Genomic DNA, 9700 nt, shown 5'->3' on the forward strand with positions numbered 1-9700 from the left:
CATTGGGGACAATCTGGGGACACCGCAGGGACACTGCGGGGACACCCTGGGGACACCCAGGGGACCGCTCGGGGACACTGGGGACACCGCAGGGACACTGCAGGGACACCTGGGGACACCCTGGGGACACTGCGGAGAGACTCTGGGGACACCACGGGGGGACTTGGGGACACTCTGGGGACACCCCGGGGACACTGGGGACACCGCAGGGACACTGCAAGGACACATTGGGGACACCCTGGAGACACCCTGGGGACACCACGGGGGGACCTTGGGGACACTGCGGGGACACCCCAGGGACACTGGGGACACTACAGGGACACTGCAGAGACACATTGGGACACCCTGGAGACACCGCCGGGGGGACTTTGGGGACACTGGGGACAATCTGGGGGACACTGGGGTCACCGCAGGGACACTGCGGGGACACCCTGGGGACACGCGCGGGGGACCTTGGGGACACTCTGGGGACAGCCCGGGGACACCTTGGGGACACTCTGGGGACGCCTTGGGGCCACCCTGGGGACAGCTTGAGGACACTTCGGGGACATCCGGAGGACACCCCGGGGACACTCTGGGGACACCTTGGGGACACCCTGGTTACGCCCTGGGGACACCTTGGGGACACTCTGGGGACACCCTGGTGACACCCCAGGGACACCACGGGCGCACCTTGGGGACACCTTGGGGACAGCCCAGGAACACCGTAGGGACGCTGCAGGGACACCCTGGGGACACCACGGGGACACTCTGGGGACACCCTGGGGACACTTTGGGGATACCCTGGGGACACCCTGGGGACAGCAGCTCGGGGACACTGTGGGGGACACCCTGGTGACACCCTGGGGACACCTTGGGGACACCGCGGTGACACCAGCGCTCACCCGCCGCCCCTGCAGCCGATGACGAGATGGAGCTGGAGCCGCGGCCACCCCCCCGGTGTCACCGTCACCGCCACCGAGGACGACGCGGGGCTGTCCAAGAAGGAGCGTGACAGCGCTGCGGCCACCTCACCCCGTGTCCCCCTGTCCCCACCAGCGGCCACCTCACCCCATGTCCCCCCTGTCCCTCACGTTGTCCCCACTGCAGCCACCTCACCGTGTCCCCCCATGTCCCCGTGTCCCCACCACAGCCGCCTCACCCCGTGTCACCCCCCTGTCACTGCGGCCACCTCACCCCGTGTCCCCACGTCCCCACCATGGCCACCTCACCCCGTGTCCCCCTGTCCCCGCATTGTCCCCTACTGCGGCTACCTCACCCATGTCCCCCCCCGTCCCCGTGTCCCCCCGTGTCCCCACCATGGCCACCTCACCCCGTGTCACCCCCTGTCACCGCGGCCACCTCACCCCATGTCCCCCCTGTCCCCATGTCCCCGCTGTGGCCACCTCTCACCCCGTGTCCCCCCTGTCCCACCACTGGCCACCTCACCATGTCCCCCCGTCCTTGTGTCCCCCTCACCGTGTCCCTTGTCCCCATGTCCCCACCGTGGGCCACCTCACCCCGTATCCCCTGTCCCGGGTTGTCCCCACCGTGTCCCCCTCACCCCATGTCCCCCCTGTCCCCGCGTCCCCCTCACCCCATGTCCCCTGTGTCTCCACCACGTCCCCCTCACCGTGTCCCCGTCCCATGTCCCCCCGTGTCCCCACCGGGGCCCCCTCACCCCATGTCCCCCCCCGTCCCCGTGTCCCCCCCGTGTCCCCACCATGGCCACCTCACCCCGTGTCACCCCCTGTCACCGCGGCCACCTCACCCCATGTCCCCCCTGTCCCCATGTCCCCGCTGTGGCCACCTCACCCCGTGTCCCCCCTGTCCCCACCACGGCCACCTCACCATGTCCCCCCGTCCCTGTGTCCCCCTCACCGTGTCCCTGTCCCCATGTCCCCACCGTGGCCACCTCACCCCGTATCCCCTGTCCCCGGGTTGTCCCCACCGTGTCCCCCTCACCCCATGTCCCCCCTGTCCCCGCGTCCCCCTCACCCCATGTCCCCTGTGTCCCCCACCACGTCCCCCTCACCGTGTCCCCGTCCCCATGTCCCCCCGTGTCCCCCCGGGGCCCCCTCACCCCATGTCCCCTGTGTCCCCACTGTGTCCCCCTCACCGTGTCCCCATCCCCGCGTTGTCCCCACCATGGCCACCTCACCCCATGTCCCCCTTGTCACCGTGTCCCCTTCACCGTGTCCCCCCGTGTCCCCACCGCGTCCCCCTCGCCCCATGTCCCCCCTGTCACCGTGTCCCCCTCACCATGTCCCCGTCCCCATGTCCCGCTCATGGGGCCACCTCACCCCATGTCCCCCCGTCCCCGCGTCCCCCTCACCGTGTCCCCCGTCCCCGTGTTGTCCCCACCGTGGCCACCTCACTCCATGTCCCCACCTGTCCCCCACCGCAGCCACCTCACCCTGTGTCCCCCCCGTCACCGCAGCCACCTCATCCCATGTCCCCTCGTGTCCCCATGTCCCCACCACAGCCACCTCACCCCATGTCCCCCGTCCCTGCGTTGTCCCCACCGTGTCTCCGTCCCCCTGTCCCCACCGTGTCCCACTCACCCCATGTCCCCCCGTGTCCCCCTCACCGTGTCCCCCGTCCCCATGTCCCCACCGTGTCCCCCTTGTCCCCACATTCCCCCTCACCGTGTCCCCATCATGGGGCCACCTCACCCCATGTCCCCCTCACCGTGTCCCCGTCCCCATGTCCCCCCGTGTCCCCCACCGTGTCCCCCTCACCGTGTCCCCCTTGTCACCGCGTCCCCCTTGTCACCGCGTCCCCCTCACCGTGTCCCCACATTGTCCCCCCCCAGCGCAACCGCAAGCGCCGCAACCGCAAGAAGAAGAAGCGGCCGCGGGCGCCGCGGGAGGTGACGCCGGTTGACGCCGGTGACATCGGGCGCTCCGCGAGGCCACCGAGGAGGCCCCGGCCGTGGAGGTCGAGTACGTGACGGAGGAGCCCGAGATCTACGAGCCCAACATGGTGTTCTTCAAGAAGATCTTCGAGGCCTTCAAGGTGCCACCGCGCGGGTGACACCGCACGGGGGGTGGTGACACCGTACGGGGGGGTTGGTGTCATGGGGAGGTGGCATCATGGGGGGTGACACCGTATGGAGGGGTGTCATCATGGGGAGGTGTCATCATGGGGAGGTGGCATCATGGGGGGTGGCATCATGGGCGGTGGCATCATGGGGAGGTGGCATCATGGGGGTGACACCGTATGGGGGGGTGGCATCATGGGGAGGTGGCATCACGGGGGGGTGGCATCATGGGGGTGGCATCATGGGGAGGTGGCATCATGGGGGGTGACACCGTATGGAGGGGTGTCATCATGGGTGAGGTGGCATCATGGGGAGGTGGCATCATGGGGGGTGACACCGTATGGAGGGGTGTCATCATGGGGAGGTGGCATCATGGGGGTGACACCGTATGGGGGGGTGGCATCATGGGGAGGTGCATCACGGGGGGGTGGCATCATGGGGGGTGGCATCATGGGGAGGTGGCATCATGGGGGGTGACACCGTATGGAGGGTGTCATCATGGGGAGGTGGCATCATGGGGTGGTGACACCGTATGGGGGGGTGGCATCATGGGGAGGTGGCATCACGGGGAATGGGGTGGCATCATGGGGAGGTGGCATCATGGGGGGTGACACCGTATGGAGGGGTGTCATCATGGGGAGGTGGCATCATGGGGGGTGACACCGTATGGGGGGGTGGCATCATGGGGAGGTGGCATCACGGGGGGGTGGCATCATGAGGGGTGGCATCATGGGGAGGTGGCATCATGGGGGGTGACACCGTATGGAGGGGTGTCATCATGGGGAGGTGGCATCATGGGGGGTGACACCATACGGGGGGGGTTGGCACCATGCAGGGGGGTGACACCACGCACGGGGGTGGCATCATGGGGGGTGACACCATGCGGCGGGGTGACATCGCACAGGGAGGTGACACCACACAGGGAGGGGGTTGGCACCATGCAGAGAGATGACACCGCACAGGGGGGTGACACCACATAGGGAGGTGACACCGCATAGTGAGGTGACACCGCACAGGGGTGACACTGCACAGGGGTTGTCGCCATGTAGGGGGTGACACTGCACAGGGAGGTGACACCGTATGGGGGAGTGACACCATGTGGGGGTTGTCACCATGCAGCGGGGTGACACCGCACAAGGAGGTGACACCGCACAGGGGGTTGTCGCCATGCAGCGGGGTGACATCGCACAGGGGGTGGTGCCACAGGGGGGTTGTCACCATGCAGGGGGTGACACCACACAGGGGGGTGGCATCATGGGGGGTGACACCGCACAGGGAGGTGACACCGCACAGGGGGTGGCGTCATGGGGGGTGACACCGCACAGGGAGATGACACCGCACGGGGGTGGCATCATGGTGGGTGACACCGCACAGGGGGTGCACCACGTGGGGGTTGTCACTATGCAGGGGGTGACATCGCACAGGGAGGTGACACTGCACAGGGGGTGGCACCATGTGGGGGTGGCACCGTGGGGGGGTTGTCACCATGCAGGGGGTGACACCACACAGGGAGGTGACACCGCACAGGGGGTTGTCACCATGCAGGGGGTGACACCACACAGAGGGGGGCATCATGGGGGGTGACACCGCACAGGGAGGTGACACTGCACAGGGGGTGGCACCACAGGGGGGTTGTCACCATGCAGCGGGGTGGCATCGCACAAGGAGGTGACACTGCATAGAGGGGTGACACCGCACAGGGGGGTGACACCGCACGGGGGTTGTCACCATGCGGGGGATGACACCGCACAGGGGGTGACACCATGGGGGGGTTGTCACCATGCAGGGGGTGACACCACACAGGGAGGTGACACTGCATAGAGGGGTGACACCGCACAGGGGGTTGTCACCATGCAGGGGGTGACACCGCACAGGGGGTGACACCACGGAGGGGGTTGTCACCATGCAGGGGGTGACACCGCACAGGGAGGTGACACTGCATAGAGGGGTGACGCCGCACAGGGAGGTGACACCGCACAGGGGGTTGTCACCATGCAGGGGGTGACACCGCACAGGGGGTGACACCACGGGGGGATTGTCACCCCCTCAACCCCCCCCCGTCCCCCCCCAGCTCACGGACGACGTGAAGAAGGACAAGGAGAAGGAGCCGGAGCGACCGGAACGACCGGAGAGCAGCGCGAGCACCAGGAGGAAGGGGCTGGACGAGGGGCGCAAGGGCAGCGACGACGACAGCGACGACGACGACAGGGTGGGGACAATGGGGACAATGAGGGGACATGGGGACAGCGAGGGGACATGGGGGACATGGGGACAATGGGGACAGTGGGGACAAGGGGCAGGACGAGCAGCGCGAGCACCAGGAGGAAGGGGCTGGACGAGGGGCGCAAGGGCAGCGACGACGACAGCGACGACGACGACAGGGTGGGGACAATGGGGACAATGAGGGGACACGGGGACAGCGAGGGGACACGGGGGACATGGGGACATGGGGACAATGGGGACAATGGGGACACGGGGGAGGACGAGCAGCGCGAGCACCAGGAGGAGGGGGCTGGACGAGGGGCGCAAGGACAGCGACGACGACGACAGGGTGGGGACAATGAGGGGACACGGGGGACATGGGGACAGCGAGGGGACATGGGGACAATGGGGACAGCGAGGGGACATGGGGGACACGGGGACAATGGGGACAATGGGGACACGGGGGAGGACGAGCAGCGCGAGCACCAGGAGGAAGGGGCTGGACGAGGGGCGCAAGGGCAGCGACGACGACAGCGACGACGACGACAGGGTGGGGACAATGGGGACAGCAAGGGGACATGGGGGACATGGGGACAATGGGGGGACTGGGGGGACTGGGGGACATCGGAGAGTGGTGGCACCTTCAAGGTGATGAGGACGGTCCTCGTGTTGGGGACAGGAACACTGGGATGGGGACAGGGACTGGGGGACATCGGAGAGTGGTGGCACCTTCAGGGTGACGAGGACAAGGACAGTCCTCACGGTGGGGACAGGGCGCCCGGGTGGTCCCCATGGGGACAGGGACCGGGGGACATCGGGGAGCAGTGGCACCTTCAGAGTGACAAGGATGAGGACTGAGTGGTCCCTATGGGGACACTGGCATGGGGACAGGGACTGGGGGGACACCAGGGAGCGGTGGCACCTTCGGGGTGACGAGGACAGGAGCCCGCAGGGCTTCGGGCTGCAGGCGGCTGCCAGGACGGGCACCGTCGGGGACGGGGACACCGGGGCGGGTGACAGGGGGTGGCAGGCGGGTGACAGGGGGTGACAGGGGGTGTCACCGTCCCCAGGAGAAGAAGCCCGAGGTCCCCAAGCTGTCCAAGAAGAAGCTGCGGCGCATGAACACGCTTCACGGTGGCCGAGCTGAAGCAGGTGAGGGGACACCGGCCGCGGTGTGTCACCTGGGGTGGCACCTGGGGGGTGGCACCTTGGTTCTTGCCACCCCGGTGCCCCCAGGTGCCACCCGGCGCCCCTGGGTGCCCCCATGTCCCCCACTGGGCAGCCTTGTCTGCTGTGACATCCCCTGTCCCCCCAATGTCCCATGTCCCCTGATGTCCCCTGTCCCCCACGACATCTCCTGTTCCCCCGATGTCCCCTGTGACATCCCCTGTCCCCTGATGTCCCCTGTCCCCTGATGTCCCCTGTCCTCCATGGCGTCCCCTGTCCCCCTGATGTCCCCCGTGACATCCCCTGTCCCCGCTGATGCCCTGTCCCCCGTGACATCCCCCTGTCCCCCCAATGTCCCCTGTCCCCTTGATGTCCCCTGTCCCCTCGCGACATCTCCTCTTCCCCCGATGTCCCCTGTCCCCCTGATGTCCCCTGTCCCCTGTGATGTCCCTTGTGACATCCCTTGTCCCCACCGATGTCCCCCATGACATCCCCTGTCCCTCCTGATGTTCCCTGTGACATCCCCTGTCCCCACAATGTCCCCTGTCCCCCGATGTCCCCTGTCCCCCGCGACATCCCCTGTTCCCTCGATGTCCCCGCGACATCCCCTGTCCCCCGATGTCGTCTGTCCCCACCAATGTCCCATGTCCTCCTAATGTCCCCTGTCCCCCAATGTCCCCTGTTCCCTGCGACATTCCCTGTCCCCCTGATGTCCCCTGTCCCCCCGATGTCCCCTGTCCCCCTAATGTCCCCTGTCCCCCCTGACATCCCCCGGCCCCCTGATATCCCCTGTCCCTCCCAATGGCCACCCTGTCCCCTGTGACATCCCTGTCCCCTCAATGTCCCCTGTCCCCCTGACGTCCCCCATGACATCCCCTGTGCCCCCAATGTCCCCTGTCCCCCTAATGTCCCCTGTCCCCCGATATCCTCCGTCCACCCGCGACATCCCCTGTCCCCCATGGCGTCCACTGTCCCCCAATGTCCCCTGTCCCCCTAATGTCCCCTGTCCCTTCTGCCGTCCCCTGTCCCCCCAATGTCCCCTGTGTCCCTGTGATGTCCCCTGTGACATCCCCTGTCCCCCATGGCGTCCCCTGTCCCCCCATGGCTGCTCCCCTGTCCCCCAATGTCCCCTGTCCCCCTAATGTTCCCCTGTCCCCCATGTCCCGTCCCTGCATCGCCCTGTTCCCCCAATGTCCCCTGTCCCCCTGACACCCCCCCCACACTGACCCCTCCAATATCCCCCATACCCGCCCCCCGCGGATGTCCCCAATGTCCCCTCCGTCCCCGCAGCTGGTGGCGTGTCCCGACGTGGTGGAGATGCACAACGTGATGGCGCAGGACCCCCAATGTCCCCTGTCCCCCCAATGTCCCCTGTCCCTCTGCCGTCCCCTGTCCCCCCAATGTCCCCTGTCCCCCTGATGTCCCCCGCGACGTCCCCGTGCCCCCCCCACGGGTGTCCCCAATGTCACCGCGGTCCCCGCAGCTGGTGGCGCGTCCCGACGTGGTGGAGATGCACGACGTGACGGCGCAGGACCCCAATGTCCCCTGTCCCCCCAATGTCCCCTGTCCCCCTAATGTTCCCTGTTCCCCCAATGTCCCCTGTCCCTGTGATGTCCCCCGTGACATCCCCTGTCCCCCATGGTGTCCCCTGTCCCCCAATGTCCCCTGTCCCTCATGGCGTCCCCTGTCCCCCAGTATCCCCTGTTCCCTGCGACATCCCCTGTCCCCTTGATGTCCCTTGCCCCCACAATGTCTCCTGTCCCCCTGATGTCCCCTGTCCCCCTGACACCCCCCCCCACACTGACCCCTCCAATATCCCCCATACCCGCCCCCCGCGGGTGTCCCCAATGTCCCCTCCGTCAGCTGGTGGCGCGTCCCGACGTGGTGGAGATGCACGACGTGACGGCGCAGGACCCCAATGTCCCCTGTCCCCCCCAATGTCCCCTGTCCCTGTGATGTCCCCCGCGAAGTCCCCGCGCCCCCTCCCCCGCGGGTGTCCCCAATGTCACCTTGTCCCCGCAGCTGGTGGCGCGTCCCGACGTGGTGGAGATGCACGACGTGACGGCGCAGGACCCCAAGCTCCTGGTGCACCTCAAGGCCACGCGCAACTCGGTGCCCGTCCCGCGCCACTGGTGCTTCAAGCGCAAGTACCTGCAGGGCAAGAGGGGCATCGAGAAGCCGCCCTTCGAGCTGCCCGACTTCATCAAGCGCACGGGCATCCAGGAGATGCGCGAGGGCGCTGCAGGAGAAGGTGCCCGGTGGGACGGGGACGCGGGGATGGGGACACCGGGGGGTTGCTGGGGACACCAGGGGGATCCCTGGGGACCTTGGGATGCTCCTGGGGACATCAGGAGGCTCCTAGGGACACCAGGGGGCTCCTGGGGACACCAGGGGGCTCCTGCGGACACCAGGGGGGCTGCTGGGGACACCGGGGGAATCCTTGGGGACCCTAGGTGGCTCCTTGGGGCTCTGGGTGGCTCCCTGGGGACACCACGGGGCTCCTGGGGATGCCAGGGGGCTCCTGGGGACACCAAATGCTTCTTGGGGACCCTGCAGTGCTGCTGGAGACACCAGGAGGCTCTGGGGACACCTGGTGGCTCCTGGGGACGTTGGGGGGCTCCTGGGGACACCACAGGGGTGCTGGGGACACCGGGGGGCTCCTGGGGACACCAGGGGGATCCTGGGGACGTCGGAGGGCTCCTTGGGGACCCTAGGTGGCTCCTTGGGGCTCTGGGTGGCTCCCTGGGGACACCAGGGGGATCCTGGGGACGCCAGGGGGCTCCTGGGGACCTTGGGGTGCTCCTGAGGACATCGGGTGGTTCCTGGGGACACCAAGGGGATCCTGGGGACCTTGGGATGCTCCTGGGGACATCAGGAGGCTCCTAGGGACACCAGGAGGCTCCTAGGGACACCAGGGGGCTCCTGGGGACACCAGGGTGGCTCCTGGGGACACCGGGGGGCTCCTTGGAATCCTGGAGGGCTCCTTGGGGCTCTGGGTGGCTCCTGGGACATCGAGGGGCTCCTGGGGACGCCAGGGGGGTTTCTGGGGACGTTGGGGGGCTCCTGGGGACGTTGGGTCACTCCTGGGGACACCGGGGGGATCCTTGGGGGTGTTGGGGGGGCTCCTGTGGGGACTTTGGGGTGCTCCTGGGGACATTGGGGGGCTCCTGGGGACATTGGGAGGCTCCTGGGGACGCCAGGGGGGCTCCTGGGGACGCTGGATGGCTCCTTGGGGCTCTGGGTGGCTCCCTGGGGACACCAGGTGGCCCCTTGGTGATGCAGGGGGCTCCTGGGGACACCAGGGCTGCT

The 9700-nt window shown here is 67.9% G+C and overlaps 1 pseudogene; it reads left to right on the top strand.

The window, feature by feature from the left end:
• The first annotated feature begins 1875 nt into the window (after positions 1 to 1875).
• Positions 1876 to 8662, top strand: LOC148591240 (splicing factor 3B subunit 2-like; annotated as a pseudogene).
• Positions 8663 to 9700: the final 1038 nt, after the last annotated feature.

Source organism: Tinamus guttatus, unplaced genomic scaffold, assembly GCF_059628265.1.
Source record: "Tinamus guttatus ecotype Peru unplaced genomic scaffold, ASM5962826v1 Tinamus_guttatus_pri_ptg000904l, whole genome shotgun sequence".
Taxonomy (NCBI): domain Eukaryota; kingdom Metazoa; phylum Chordata; class Aves; order Tinamiformes; family Tinamidae; genus Tinamus; species Tinamus guttatus.